The 16,888-nt window shown below is 37.8% G+C and overlaps 1 pseudogene; it reads right to left on the bottom strand.

The window, feature by feature from the left end:
- Positions 1-15,364, bottom strand: part of LOC108300719 — a 17,739-nt pseudogene extending 2,375 nt beyond the window's left edge.
- Positions 15,365-16,888: the final 1,524 nt, after the last annotated feature.

Raw genomic sequence — 16,888 nt, 5'->3', positions numbered from 1 at the left:
TTCCCGAATACAGGCACAGACTTGCTTTTGTTACAGAATTTTCTCAGATTTTCTTGAATAGATGTTTTTTCATTTGATGCTTATTATCAGGCCCATTTCCAGAGGCTTCAAATTCTGTGTTTGTATAAACAGTTTCACTGAGGAACAGGTCAGCTGAGCTCCTCCTGTGGTCATGCCAGAAGCTGATCTCTTGCTTCCTTTTTGTTAGAGGATTTCAGGGGACATAGGGTGTTGACTCTGTGGATACTACCAGAGGTAAGACAAAGTCAAAAAAGAGTGTACTTCAAGGAAGGTAGGCAGTAGATGTGAAGAGCCGGGACACTGGACATGAAGGAGGGGTTAACATTTTCAGTGCAAATATGAAGGTGGAACTTGGAATAATGGGTGTGGGTTTAAGCTGAATATTAGGATGAACTTTTTGGAAACTAGAATTCTGTCAGTGCAGGAAGCTGTCCTCTGTGTTTGGGCACCTGTACACTCTCAGAGATTGTCCACATTGTCAAGGACACTGTAGAAAAAATTTCCTCACTGGTGGGATGATGGATGATGTGATCTCATTTCCTTGCAAAGAAAAGCTTCAGAGACCATTGCATGACAGAGTCCCACAGATGACTTTAGGGATAAGGATCACAGCATACCATGTTTTATGAGAAAGGGAGGGCAAATCTCTTTCTAATAAGTATAAAACACATCACCAGATATATACATCTGTGCGTACAGTTTATTTTTTGCTATTTTATTTGCAAGTAAAGAAGCCAAGATATCTTCCAAAAACAATTAGAGTTGATACAGTAAGATTGTTTTCTTCTTTGATATGTATTTTTAATATATATATATTTTTGAGAGGAGTACTATAGGAGCTTTTTGAAATTTGAGTGTTTCTAGGTGTATTAGTATGCTAGTGCTGCCATAACAAAATACTACAGGCTGGGTGGCTTAGAGAACAGAAATTTATTTCTCACAGTTCTGGAGTCTAAACATCAAACATCAAGGTACCCATAGCTGTGGTTTGTTCTAAGCCTCTCTCCTTGGCTAGTAGCTGGCCATCTTCTCATTGTGTTCTCACAGGGTCGCCCCTTGGTCCGTGTGTTGCCTGTGACTTAACCTCCTCTTATATGGACACCAGCCAAACTGGATTTGGGACCACACATCTGACCTCATTTTATCTTAATCACTTCTTTAAAGGTCTTTGTCTTCAAATATAGTTACGTTTTGAGGTACTAAGGAGTTGGACTTCAACAGATGAATTCTGGAGAGACACAATTCAGTCCCCCGCACTGGCTTTTGCTTCCCCCTCCAATGCTGTTTCTGTTCATAGTTTTCCTCTAGCCGTGATCAGCAGGAGGGTGCAGAGAACTCAGAATTTGGAGAAATTCCTGCTGTCATTACTTAACCATTGCCTACCTTGGGTCATAACAGATTTGGCTTTCAATTGCCAGATTGCTGGCACCAGCACAGTCGCTGCTTGGCAGCTCACGGGTATTTCTGCAGAGAAATTAGGTGGCTACCTGGAAGGACATCCTGCATCTCATTGCCAGCCCGGTTGCACCCAAGTGAGTTGAGACACAGTAGCCTTGCAGATAAAACAGCCTTTCAACAGATCTTCCAGGGAAAACAATAGCACATCCACATTTGTGCTAAAGATCAAGAACACCTCTGATTGCTTTTTTGCTTTGTTTTGCTTGTGAAGCTAATTATGCTTCCACAAATCTGCTTTGTTGACTCCTGCAACACATATTATCAGCTAATACATAATACATAATGCATCCTATTGAAGCCAAGTACATGAATGAGGTAGAGACCCTTATACCCATCCTAAAATTTTACCGTAGACTCACTCCTTGGCCAATTCTTTTTATGAGGCAAAGTTTTGAATGAATAAAATGATATAATCACATATATTCTTTCATGAGATAGTCTCACATTTTTTTTTTCATGAGAATCTTACATATTCTTTCACTTATGCTATCATAAGTGTTTTTTTTCCTCTCCTGTTCACAAAAGAAATTGTCATTTCAGCTAAAATAAGTCAATTCAAAATTTCTTCTTTTTTTTTTTTTTGAGACGAGTTTTGTTCTTGTTGCCTAGGCTGGAGCACAATGGCACAATCTTGGCTCACTGCAACCTCCGCCTTCTGAGTTCAAGCGATTCTCCTGCCTCAGCCTTCCAAGTAGCTGAGATTATAGATGCCTGCCACCATGCCTGGCTAATTTTTCTATATTTAGTAGAGACGGGGTTTCACCATGTTGACCATTCTGGACTTCAACTCCTGACCTCAGGTGATTCACCCGCCTTGGCCTCCTAAAATGCTGCAATTATCAAAATTTATTTTCTAATTACAAATGTAATTGTCAGGAAAGACAGAAAAGGACCAGGCATGGTGGCTGATGCCTGTAATCCCAGCCCTCTGGGAGGCCGAGGCAGGAGAATTGCTTGAGCCCACAAATTGAAGACCAGCTTCAGCAACATAGAGAGACCCTGTCTTTACATTAATTAAAAAATTTGGCTGGGTGTGGTCGTGTGTGCCTGGAATCCCAGCTACATTGGGAAGCCGAGGTGGGAGGATCACTTGAATCTGAGAGGTGGAGGCATGAACTGAGATTGTGCCACTGCACTCCAGCTTCAGTGACAGAGTAAAACCAAAATCAAAAAAAAAAAAAAAAAAAAGGAAAAGGAAACACAGAAATAATAAAAATCACAGTTAACTGAATTCTCTCAAAATAACCATTGTAATTTTTTCACATATTTCCCGCCTTTTTTTCTGTGCATGACCTGTCTTTTACATCTTTATATTCATGAAATTATAATAACGAAATACTGTTTTTTTCTTTTTTAAAAATATATTTATTTGATGCCGTGACTCGGATAATACTGTTTTATTTTTAAAAATTATACAACATGGCAGGGCATGGTGGCTCACACCTGTAATCCCAGGATTTTGGGAGGCCCAGGTGGCGGATCACCTGAGGTCAGGAGTTCTAGACCAGCCTGGCTAACATGGTGAAACCCCGTCTCTACTAAAAATATAACAATTACCTGGGCATAGTGGTGGATGCCTGCAGCCTCAGCTACTTGGGAGGCTAAGGCAGGAGAATCACTTGAACCCAGGAGGCAGAGATTGCAGGGGGCTGAGATTGCACCACTGCACTCGAGCCTGGGCTATAAGAGCAAAACTCCATCTAAAAAAAAAAAAAAGAAAAAATTACACAACAGTTACTGTGGAAATTTTCTTGAATATTTTGTAATATAATTTTAATGCTGAGTGGTATTCTAGATTATTAAACATTCAGGTAAAGAATACTGAGTTTATTGCCTTTACCTATATATCTTTGAGCATATATCTGATAACTATATTTGCCTAGTCTTCTTCACTAATTTGAAAGGATACAGTTAGCATATAAAAAAATGCCCAGATGTAACTGTGACTATTTATTGGTTTTAACACTGGTTCACTGATTTTTCTCTTCTGGCATCAGTATTGTTTTGCCTTATTTAAAAAAAATATAAGTTCAGGTTAAACATCTTGCATTGTGAATAGGAAGTATTTTATTATCTTTTCTCCATGTTACTGTTTTGGGTGAAATTTAATTTAGCAAATGTAGTGTCTATATCAATATGATCTAACATCTTTCTATCTTTTCCTTTATTTAATTTCTTTTTAACCACATTTTCTGGAATCTACATTATGGTATCACATAATAATGGTATTAGCAAGTTCCTTTATCTATTCATATATTTAATGAGAATACTAATAATGTTTCTCTATGAATTTGGTTGTTTACTATAGGTTCTGGCAGATTCATTTGATCTGATTAAAGTTTTTTTTCTACCTAGTTTACTAGTTTTTCTTACTCTGAAAATTTTTAAATCAAATTCAGTACATAGTACTGAATTTGTACTGAATTTGATTAAAATTTTTAACTATTATAGGGATCACACAGCTTTTTTGTCTTTAAATATATTTTGCTACATTAAGAGATTTAATATGGTATCCTAGTTGCATTGCTGAGATAAACCCTTTTTGCATACTCATGGGTTCCATTTGCAAAAATTTCATTTAGGATTTTTGCATTTTAAATCTTATAATATCCCATCTTTTTTTTTCCTTCTTGTCCTCCCTCTTTGCTCTCTTTTTCTGATTTTGATTCAGGGGCACTGGGTTAATCTGTTTGCATAAAGTAAGCTAAAAACGGTTTTATTTCACCCTTGTGTGTTCTGGAAAAGCTTAGAAACATTGGAATTTTCAGATATTTGAAAGTTTATTAAAACTTGTCCTCAAAAACTGCTGATAAGACCTTGTATCATTTTAAAAGATTATATCTGTGAAGCCTTTTTAATGTTTTTCATGGATTGTCTTTCCTAGAAAATCATGTTTTATATAAAACCTCAAATTCATTATAAATTATACCTATTAATCTAATTAAAAATCTCCCATTTCTTTAATTTGACTTTAACTGTTTCAAACATGTGTGTGAGTTTTCAATTTGTTGTTGTTCAGGCCTGCCTAAGGTTTATGTTTTTAGTCCTTTCAGAGTTTTAATGATGATGTCTATGTCTATTGTTTTTTATTTTAAGTTTCTAATTTCCCTCTTTTCTATCTTAAAACAATCTTTTACTGCTAATTCAATAATATCCTGAACTGTATACTACTTTTATTTTCAGCCTTTTCTAATCTATGCATTTGTAAATGTTTCGCTTAACATCGTCTTGGGCTTATCTTGCAATTGACTAATGTAGAACCTGTGGGTTTTCATACTTGTGCTCTCAAAATTGATTTCTAAGTACATGCACTTTCTGTTCTTGTATCTTTCATGGAAGATTTGGTGTTTTGCTTTTCTAGTGAGTGTAATTTTTCTGGCTTTTGTTTTTAATTTTATCGTGCTGCTTGCAGAGAATGTGGTATCCATGATTTCAGTTGTTTGGAAAGTAATGAACTTTTTCTCTGAGGCTTAATGGAGGATAAGATTTTATCCTTGTTTTCCTACATGTTTTCAAGTAATGTGCTTGCTCAATCGGATAGAGAGTTTTATATACCTTTGTCTTATCTATACTGATGACTTTTTTGGTTATTCAAATTATCTTAAACTTTTGTTTACTTGATCTCACTGTTTCTGAGAGAGTTGTAATTGCATCCCATTAATTCACTTTTCTATTTCTTTTTGTATTTCTGTCAGTTTTTCATTTATTTTGGGAGCTGTATTTAGTTCATGTATGTTTTCTTTTCCTTTTATATCTACATGAATTATTCTGTTTGATTTTTTCCCTCATTATATTTTTGTGATATCAATATTGTTACACTTCCTAATCTTTGTAAGCATTTTCATGTATTATTTTCGATTATTGTCTTCTTTTAAATATGTCTCTTACAAATAATGTTGTTTTTAAAAAATTGATTTGAATACTTCTATATTTCAATGTGGGAATTTAACATATAACGTGGTTTGCCTTTAGTCATATTTATGATTAACATTTACTTATTTTTAAAACTTTTATTGAGATAATTGTGGAGTGGATTCACATGCAGTTGTAGGAAATAATACAGAGAGATCCCTTGTACTCTTTGCTCAGTTTTCCCCATTGATCAATTTTGCAAAATTATTATATAATATTACAGCCAGGGGATTGGCATTGATATCATTTGCCCTTCTTTAGTCAGTTTTACTTGTATTCTTTGTGTATTTGTGCTGGAGTCATCTGAGCCTGATGACCTGCCAATTAATTTTTAAACAACCTTTATCCCTCCCAAGTTATAGTCTGTAATTATCATGTGATTGTATGTTGTGTGTGTGTGTATGTTGTGTGTGTGTGTGTGTGTGAGAGAGAGAGAGAGAGAAAGAGAGAGAGAGAGAGAGAATATTGGGAGACATCATTTTGGATTGTTTTATGTCCTCTCAGTCCTCATCATCACCTCATTTGCATCATTTTAATAAATAAGTACTCTGTAAAAGTTGATAGTATTTCATCTTGGGCTCTCAGCAAGCCTGTGAGTTAGTTATGCTTGACCTTGAAGGAAACTGAGTGTTTGAGGCACTGTATGCTTCAAATTATTACACAGAATAATTACATGTTAATCACTTCTAATGACTGATTCTAATATACATAGTACTTAAGTTGTAGTTGAGTGAATTCAAAGATGGTAATTTCCAACCTTTTAAAATATGCAAGGATAAACATATAATTTTCATGTGGGCCAAGATAAGATAGAAAATCATTTTTGCTTATAACATTTTGAAGTAAATTTATATTTTATAGTTGGAATAGTCTGAATGTTTATGTTTCCCCAAAATTCATATATTGAAACCCTAATCCCCAAGGTGATGGTATTAAGAGGTGATTGGTGCTCTTCTGAGAGAGATCCCAGAGAACTGCCTTGCCCTCTTCTACCATATGGGAACACAGCAAGAAGGTGCCATCCTGAGACAGCAGACACTCTCACCAGACACCCAATCTGTGGGTGCTTTGGTCTTGGACATTGTAGCCTCCAGAACTGTAAGAAATAAATTTCTGTTGTTTATAAGTTACCTAGTTTATGGTATTTTTAAATAATAGCCTGAACAGACTAAGACAGATAATTATTGTATTGATTATTCAGATTTACAGAAATATCCTCTGGAATTTGCTAAATCTTATATGTAGTTGAAACTCTGTATCTGTAGGGAACCAGCCCCCACATCACCCATGGGTATCCCAAGTTCGGTGGCGACAAAGGATTGAGAAAAAGACAGATTAAGAGTGAAAGTGGGACCAGGGGGCCATCACTTGTTACTCGAGGCAGTGAAGGCCCCAAGCTCTGATCTCTCACACTATTTATTGTTTACAGTCACTTTGATCTACAGGGTAGGGGTGGAGTGATGGTGGGGAGAGGGTGACGTCATGGTGAGATGAATCAGTGAGCCAGAACTGAATCAATGAGCCGGAACTTGTGTGTCATTCTAAAGATTGATAACAGTGGTGGTTTGGGAGTTTCACGAAACAAGACAATGTGGTTATCTTTAGCCTATTATCTATGTGCAGCTGGTGGAACTTGGGCCTTACAAAGAGCTTATGAGTCTGGTTACGTCTCTGTGCTACGAAGGGGTTTCATGTCCTTGAGCACAGTGTTTATGGTAACAGAGCTTAGGTCACCCTGCACTGGAACATGAGGTATGGAGAGGCCTTCCTCCCGAGAGGCCTCTTCTGGCCTTCTGCAGTTTATTGTTCCTGATTTCTTTTATACGTATAACCAGTTTATGTAGGCACACTGTAAACCCTTTCTCCACTGCTGCTTCCCCCAACATGTATCCACTTGGACTATCTTTATCTTAAGATAGCCTGATCCTCCCAGCATACAGTAAATGTAAGCCATGTTTACTCCGAAGATGGTAATAGGAGTTGACCTGGAACGTCTTTTTTCTTACTGCCTCCTGTTCTTATCACTTGTTTTCTGGCTTCTGAATCTGGCCTCAAAATCACATTTGTGATTTGGGGGTTGTCCTTAGAATTTGGCATTTGAATGTGATCTCACTAGATTTTGATTCTGGGCCTGCCTTTCATGATCTTTAGCTCACACTTAACGCTCCTTTCTTTTTGCATTACGATGTTTGTTCATCTATCCAATAAATGTCCTGGTTGGGTCTAACTTTGAGGGTAAAAAGAAGACTGAATTTAGCCCAAGCTATTCAGAGGATACCTGTAAATATCCTACAGAATACTGTAGAAAAAAATAAAGAGTATTGGGATGCAAACTTTGGGGGGAACAATAAGTAGGGATAGAGGGAACAGAGAAATAAAATACTTGGGTGATTGGTAAAAGATAGAGAAGCCTCTTGCTACTGGGCAAGCCATCAACAGGTAGAGAAGGGTACTGGTCTAGCACATTAAGAGAAAGCTATCTCATAGGTGTGGCTCACTATCACAGATATATAGTTTTGAAACAAATTATGTTTTTTTAAAAAGTGGGAATGCTCTATAATTTAGTCTACGTACATTGAAGAATACTGTGGGAAATAATTCCTTCTTCAATTATTTCTGCCTAAGAGGCTGGCAACAATCTCTTGACCACCAGCATGGCCAAGGAAACATTTCTGTTACTGTCTGGGTAATTTTTAGATCTTATTTAATAAGTTTATGCTGAGATGGTGCCTTCTTTCAGGCCTTTTCTGTTATTAAGTATGTAATTTTAACTTGGTTGAAAGATGGGTCTCTATGTTCTTTTTTGGTCAGCTTTTTCTTCCCTCTGTCTTTACTTCCCTGAACTTCCTTTCAAAACTCTCTTCATGCTCATATAATCACAACCTAACATAAATTTGCCTTTTAGGAAATCTTTTGGAAAGGATGTTGACTTGGGCACAGGTGTCAAACTCTTCCCTCCCAGAATCTATCTGAAATACAAACTGTTAGAAAAACCTGCATTGACCCCAAAATACTGTAGAGGATTATCAATATGCCAAAAAGTCTAATAAAATTCTGTTATTTATCATAACTGCCACTCAGCTAAGCGATGGTGCCAAGGGCTGCTGGGCTGATTGCCTCCCTGGGAAAGCAAAAGAGCTATCACAGGAAACTATTAGAGGAGACGCTGGTGACCCTGGTCCCTTCTCATTCAGTGTGTGGGCTGGCGAGGAGCTCAGACCATGGCCAGATTGAGAATAGTCTGCCTGGAACCAGAATTTTGCTGCTTTGAATCAATGGCATTTAGCAAAAACTCATATGGGCCACTTAAGTCGTAAATCCCTAAAATGGTAAGGGTTCTTCCCTTGGATGACAGAAAGTTACAAAGTAGTGAGTTTATTAGTCAGTTTTCATGCTGCTAATAAAGACATACCTGCGACTTGGTAATTTATAATGAAAAAGAGTCTTAATGGACTCAAAATTCCACATGGCTGGGCAGGCCTTACAATCATGGTGGAAGGTAAATGAGGAGCAAAGTCATGTCTTACATGGAGGCAGGCAAGAGGGCTTGTGCAGGGGAACTCCTATTTATGAAACCATCAGATCTCATGAGATGTATTCACTACCATGAGAACAGTATGGGGAAAATTGACCCCATGATCCAATTATCTCCACCTGGCCCTGCCCTTGACATGTGGGGATTATTATAATTCAAGGTAAGATTGGGTGGGGACACAGAGCCAAACCATATCAGTGAGTGAGGCCTGATGTGGCCTTGCTGTACATTTCATGGGAAGCCAGGAGGAACTGGAGGCAAAGTGTCTAAGCTCTCCATCTCAGAAATGTAGAAGTGGAGTCCTGATGGGTAGTGATAACTTATGGAGAAGTTATTCACATGATTTTGTGTTAAATAAAATCTTTCAATAAATCTTTTATTTTGCATTCAAAGGTGATTAAATAAGAAAGTAAAAACTTTTTTTTTTTATTTAAGAAATCTGATTATATCATTAAGCAAAAGGAAAAATCAGATGATATCTCAATGGATCAAAATGTTCTTTGAGTAAATCCCATATCCATTCCTAATGAAAATAATTCTTAAGAAGTGGATATAAAATTATGTTTTAAATGATTTTATATCTATCTTAAAGGTATGTCAAGGTGGCAGTATGCATCAAAGCCTTAAAATGTGCTTATCTTTTCCCTCAATAATTCCATTTCTAAGAATTGAACTAATGAATAATTCAGAAATGCACATATTTCCTTTTGAGAGTTGTTATCTATAATACTAAAAATTGAGCACGACCTTCATATTCAACATTTGTAACTTAGATCTTGACAGTACTGACACAAAAGAAAAATCACATCACTGTTCAGCCTTTGGAAGTCACACTGTAGAATCAGGGTTGGCAAACATTTTCTGTAAAGGGCCAGGTAGTAAATATATTGGGCTTTGGGGTCTATGTGCTCCCTAACTGCAACGATTTAACTTTGCTGTTGTAGTGAGAAAGCAGCCATACACAACACATAATGAATGGCTGTGGCTGTATTCCAGTAAAACTTATTTATGGACCTTGAAGTTGGAATTTCATACAGTTTTCTTTCACCACAAAATTATATTCTTTTTCTTCACCCCCTGACCATTTAAAATGTAAAAACCAGTCTTAGCTCACAAGCTATAAAAATGCATGCAGTAGGCAAGATTTGATCCTTGCTCTAGAGGAATATGTTATAATAGCAAATAAATTGATTATATATTGATAAATAAAAATAAGTTATGAAGCAATATGTACACTACCATTCTCATTTTCTAAATAAAAACTACTTGAGAGAGAAGTAAGTTGGGACTCATCTCCAGAGAGTATTATATAATAGCTGGTGTCTGACAGCATGGTCATGGTGCAAGCCGAGGCTTGAAAATAATGCTTTCAGGTTTCCTCTTTCTTTCTTGGACCCTGCTCTTGCCATGAGAAAATACCTAGGCTAGCTTGCTAGAAGGATGTGAAGCATGTATTTAGAGCCAAGCTGTCCCAGTCAGGACTATCACAGAGTAGCCAGTCCCCAGGAACCTGCCAACTGAATCCCAATGCATGCACGGCCTCTGATAAGATTATCTAAGCCCAGCCTCCATGAGCAGAACTGCTCCCCAGTCCACAGACGTGTAAGAAGTAATAAATGGTGGTTTTTGTCAACCATTAAGTTTGGATGCATTTTGTTATACATCAATGTTAGCTGAATCAGATGGTTTTGAATAATGGTACTGATGTCTAAATCTGCAGGTAATCCAGCAGAACTAATCGGGGGCAGGAGGACCAAGGTGATAGATCATGGAGGTACCAGGGAAACCAGCTCAGAGCAGAGGGTAGGACTCCACATCAGTGGTGGGGGAGGCTCTAATTCAGAGGGACATTTTTTTATCTGGTTCTCATGACTACATGCCACCATGTTATTCTATCAAAGACCAGGAAATGGCCTTGCTAGCCAAGAACGTGATTTTCAGGAGATACCTCATGCTTGTTTATAACACTCTGCTGAGCAGGTTAGAACCATGGGGGCTTCCTAGGAATTGTGATTGCAGCCATCTTCAGGATTTGTTTCTGCATGCTGATATGGAATTTGGACCACAAATCCTGAAATGTTTTAATAGTTTCTTCTAGAAGAATTAGGTACTCTCCTGTAAATGAATGTCCATGGGATTGTCACAAATATTTCTGAGTTCCTAAGATGGATATGCATAACAGGGCCATCTCTGACCTAAGTATTTTGACTTTTTGATCAGGAATGGTACCCTTTATTATTCTGTGCCAAAAGAGGGCATCTTAACAGTGCTGCATGTACAGTTGACCCTTGAACAATGTGGTTTTGAACTGTGCCAGTCCAACTAATGTGTGGATATTTTTTCAAATGAACCCAGATCAAAAATACTGTATTTGCAGGATCCAAAACCCTTGTGTAAAGAGGGCTTACTTTTCCTGTACACAGGTTCCTCAGAAATGATGGCAGAACTTGAGTATGTGTGGATTCTGGTGTACACTGGGGTCCTGCAACCAATCCCTTGTAATACTGAGGGATGACTGTGTATGCATAATGAATTCAGCAACATGAAATTGCTTTGGTGAACATAAAACTTATTTCCCTCCTTTTCGTGAATTCTTTTCCATCCAGAAACTACAATCAATTATGAGATTTTCACCCTGCTGAGTAGAAATAACTTTAAATCCTTCACTTTTGCGTGGCTCTTTACAAAACCCCTTCACATAGAGCACTCCATTGATTCTCATTACAATCATATGAGACACGCATTAGTATTCACATTTTAAATAAGAAGAAACTGAAGATAGGAGAATAACTTATTTCAGGTTCAAGTTCATTAAGTGGCAGAAATGGCACTTCAAACTCAGGTCCTTTGATTTAAAATCCAACTCCCTCTCCCTGACAGCACAACTTTCTCCCTGAGCACAGCTTCTTAGGTTAGCTGTGTGTGATTGATTTAACCAATTTTCTCCCTCCGAGGCAGAGGAACTGGTTTCTGCAGAGCATCACTTGCTGTTTCCAGGGGTCCCAGCTACCGAGCAAGTGGAAAGATTAGTTGCTTGTTAGGCGGTCGTAGAAAACATCTGCAAAACTCCTCATTTGTGTACCATGGGAATGTGATTTAGGCATATCAGTCTAGAATCGTACTCTAGAAATCTTGTAGAATGCGCATTAACTGAATTACGGAACCATGTTAGATCCTTAATTTCCTCCTGTGTCCTATACTTCTTTTATTGGCAACATCATTCTTCACATTCCATAGGACTTTTTGTTCCCTTTTACTTTTCCTCTTGTTCTCATGTTTGAATGGTGGCATCTAACCAGATGCCAAGCCATGTGTGTCCCATCACGGTGATGTCATTAATCTCTCTTCCCATCCCTTCATTCCAGGGCTACAGCCTTATTCAGCCCCTTGCAATCTTCTACATAGACCAGTTAGTGAACAGTCACATGGGGAGTCTGTTTCCTTCTCCCTCTCTCTTCCCATCCTTACTGTGTGCATTGCCCCCAGATTAACCTTTGGAGGCAGAACTATATAACTTCTGTGTTTGTAGAATTCTTCAGTGGATCACCACTGATTGCAAATAAAGTAGTAACTATAACTAGGCCTCCTAGGATTTTTTTATCTTTTAGAACAGTTTTAGATTCACACCAAAATTGAGCAGAAAGTACAGAGTTCCCATGCATCCTCTGCCCCCGTCCCATGCACAGTCTCCCCCCCATCAACACCTCACATCAGAGTGGTACATCTGTTATACCTGATGAACATGCATAGACACATCATTATCACTCAAGTTCTTAGCTGACATTGCAGCTCATTCTATGGGTTTTGAAAAACATATAATGACTTGTATCTACAGTAATATTATCGTACAGAATAGTTTCATTGTCCTAAAAATGCTCTGTGCTCTGTCTAGTCAACCCTTCCTTTCCACTGGCCTCTGGAAACCACTGATCTTTTTACTGTCTTCATAGTTTTGACTTTTCCAGAATGTGATATAGTTTGAATCATGTAATATGCAGCCTTTCGGATTGTCTTCTTTCAGTAATAGGCATCTTAGCTTCCTCCATATCTTTCCATGGCTTGTTAGCTTATTGCTTTTTAGTACTGAGTAATAATCTATTATTCAGGTGCTGAATAATAATCTATTGTCAGGATGCACCAGATGATAGAATATCCCTTTTTCTATTCACTTACTGAAGGATGTCTTTGTTGCTTCCAAATTTTGGCAATTATAAATAAAGCTGATAGAGACATCCTTGTGCAGGTTTTCGTGTGGACATAAGTTTTCAACGCACTTGGGTGAATAAAAAAGAGCATAAGTGCAGAATCACACTGGTAAAACTACAGTAGTCCCCCGTTATCTGGTTTTGCTTCTCATGGTTTCAGTTACCATGGTTCAGCCATGGTCTGAAAATAGGTGAATACAGTTCAATAGGATATTGACAGAGAGACCACATTTGCACAACTTTTATTACAGTATATTGCTATAATTGCTCTCTTTTATTATTGTTAATCTTTTATGTGCCTAATTTATAAACTTTATCATAGGTATGCATATATGGGAAAAACATAGTATATATAGGGCTTGGTACTACCTGAGGTTTCAGGCATCTACTGGGGGTCTTGGAACGTATCCTTCATGGGTAAGAGGGTACTACTGTATTGTAAGGAAGTACCAAAGCTAGCTTCCAAAGTGACCGTACCATTTTACATTCCCACCAGCAATAAAGGGAGGTCCTGTTGCTCCATATCCTCTCCAGCATGTCTGGTACTGTCAGTGCTCTGGATCTCGGCCATTCTAATAAGTGTGTAGTGGTATCTCATTGTTGCTTTAATTTGCATTTCCTTAATGAGGCATCTTTGTACATGCTTATTCATGATCTGTATATTTTTTTTTGTGAGGTGTCCAGGTCTTTTACTCATTTTGAAAACTGGGTTCATTTTCATATTGAGTTTTAATAATTCTTTGTATATTTTGGACAACAGTCCATTAGGTGGGTCTCATGCAAAGATTTTCTCCAAGTCTGTGGCTTGTCTTCTCATTCTCTTGATGATATCTTTCATAGAACAGAAATTTCAAATTTGAATGAAGTCCAGCTTATCAATTATTTCACAGATCATGCCTTTGCTGTTCTATCTAAAAACTCATTGCCATACTCATGGTCATCTAGATTATCTCCTGGGAGTTTTATAATTTTGCATCTTACATTTAAGTCGATAATACATCTTCAGTTAATTTTTGTTAAGAATGTAAGGTCAGTGTATAGGTTCATTTTTTGGTTGTGGAAGTCCATTTGTTACAGCACCACTTGTTGAAAAGACTATCTTTGGTCTATTGCATTGCCTGGGATTCTCTGTCAAAGATCAGTTGACTACATTTATGTGGGTCCATTTCTGAGCTCTCCATTCTGTTTCATTGATCAACTTGTCTATCCTTTTGCCAATATCACACTGTCTTGATTTATGTAGCTTTATAATAAGTTTTGACATCCAGTAGTGTCAATTATTCAACTTTGTTGTTCTTCAATATTGTGTTGATCATCTGGGTCTTTTACCTCTTTGTATAAGCTTTAGAATCAGTTCGTTGATATCCACAGAGTAGTTACTAAAATTTTGATTGGGATTGCATTAAGCTTATAGATCATCTTGGCAAATACTGAGTCTTTCTATTGTGTGTTTTGTTTGTTTGTTTTTTTGGAGACAGTGTCTCACTCTGTTGCCCAGGCTGGAGTGCAGTGGCATAACGTTGGCTCACTGTAACCTCCATCTCCTGGGTTCAAGTGATTCTCTTGCCTCAGTCTTCTGAGTAGCTAGGATTACAGGTGCATGCCACCACTCCAGGCTAATTTTTGTATTTTTAGTAGAAATGGGGTTTCACCATGTTGGAGAGGCTGGTCTCGAACTCCTGACCTCAGGTGATCATCTGCCTGCCTTGGCCTCCCAAAGTACTGAGATTACAGGTGTGAGCCACTGCACCCGGCCAAGTCTTTCTATTCTTAAACATGAAATATCTTCTAATGTATTTAGTTCTTGGATTTCTTTCATCAGAGTGCATGGTTTTCCTTATATAGATCTTGTACATGTTTTGTTAAATTTATACTGAAGTACCTTATTTTGGGGAGTGCCAAGATAAATGATAGTGTTTTTTATTTCTAGTTCTGCTTGTTCATTGCTGGTACATACAAAAGTTGTTGACTTCTGAATATTAACTTTATATCCTGCAAACTTGCTAAAACTATTTATTAGTCTCAAAAGTACTTTTGGCCAATTCTTTTCAGATCTTCTTCACAGAAAATCTTGTCACCTGCAAACAAAGGCTGTTTTAAGATTTTCACAATTTGCCCTCAACTTTGTCCTTAGCATCATTGTTTGCAGTTTACCTTCAATCATCCAGTATTTTTTACTTTTCTGGTGTGTTTTTTGCCTCTTGAGATTACTCCCTTTTTCGTCGTTGTCCATAGCCAGAGGAGGCAGCGGGTGCAGTGGCATCATGTGCAAGCTCTGAAGCCAGGTTCCTCCTACTTCTGTCATTTACCTGCTGTGCGGCCTTGGGCAAGTTACTCAACACCATTCATTTATAAAGTGGAGATAAGAGTATCTTCCTGATCTATGTCAAGAGGATTGAGAGAAGTGCAGGGCAGAAACTGGGCAAATGCTTAGTAAATACCAGATAAGATCCAGATACTTTATTGAGATACTAAGTTTTATCATGTTTTCCTTTATATTCTTCTTCCCTCTATCAGGATTTAGGGGAGGAGACAGAGGTAGATTTTAGTCAAGTCTTTCTGGATTTTGTTTCACATAGACCTTGACTTTTGAGGAGAACGGTGAAGACCTTAGGAAGGCTTCTGAGGGAAATGAGAAGAGGAGTATGGAATGCCTGCAGATAAGGAGAAAGTCTTAGGAAGCAAAGAGAGTCTGGTTCTTACAAGCAGTAGAAACCTGCCCTTTCCCATCATGAATGCCTGGAGGAATGGTAGGACCTGAAGCGAATGGATTCAGGCAAATTCTAGCCTTTCCAGAGATTGTATCAAAAGCCTACAAGGAAATAGCAAAATGACAGTCTCAAGAGATCATGTGGGTAAAGACAGTCAGTGCGCAAGCAAGCACTGGTAGGGGAAGGTGATCTGCTACGAAGGAGGTACCCTTGTTACCTTGGAAGTTTTAGAACTTTGGCATAACCCTAGGTTGAAAGGATTGAGGACTCAAGAGAGATTAACACCTAGCAAAAGGAGTTTGTAGTCATAAGTTGGTTCAGGAAAAATAAACATTTATTGCACACCTGAGTTTGTTGACTGATACATAATAACTACACTATCATCATCTTCATCGCCTTATTATTATGTTACTTACATTTTCAGCAATGCAGTCTCTCCTTATGTCTATAAGCCCAAATAATATTTATGTTCCCGGGCCTACCTCCATTACCTTCTCTGTGAAGCATTGCCTGATCACTCACCTGGAATTGCTTCTCTCCACAAACAAAAACTGGTAACTCCTAATGCTCATGTGTTGCTTCCACTAGTAGGCTGGGGAGTTCCTAAGTGTGGAATTAATTTTTTTTGCCTTTTTAAAGAACCTATGCTTGGATTTACTGTCTTTCTATATGTACCTTTCTCTGTCTCTCTCTCTCTACATATTCATTTATTTCTAGTGCCTGTTTATACATCCTGAAGTCTAATAGTAACACAAAATGGAAGAAATTATGAGGTCGAGCAGGAAACCTTGTAAATCTCCCTCTCTCCTTTGCTGCTAGGGTTTGCCATTATCTTAAAATGCCGGAACTTGAAACTCTTTGAGCCCAAAGTGAATAGGCAAGCGGATCTGTTTCTTTAGACATAGGTGTTCCTTTGTCTCATTCTCTTTAACGGGTTCATTGTTTTAGGACATCTCTGCTAGTCCCTTGTATAATTCTTGGGCATAACTGAAATGATGCACTGGTATTAAATGTTAAGTGATTTAGAATCTTCAAAAGGATGGTGG

The sequence above is a fragment of the Cebus imitator genome, unplaced genomic scaffold (assembly GCF_001604975.1).
Source record: "Cebus imitator isolate Cc_AM_T3 unplaced genomic scaffold, Cebus_imitator-1.0 Scaffold29, whole genome shotgun sequence".
NCBI classification, from domain to species: domain Eukaryota; kingdom Metazoa; phylum Chordata; class Mammalia; order Primates; family Cebidae; genus Cebus; species Cebus imitator.
The sequence above is the reverse complement of the archived record's forward strand: the minus strand, read 5'-3'. Positions and strand labels throughout refer to the sequence as shown.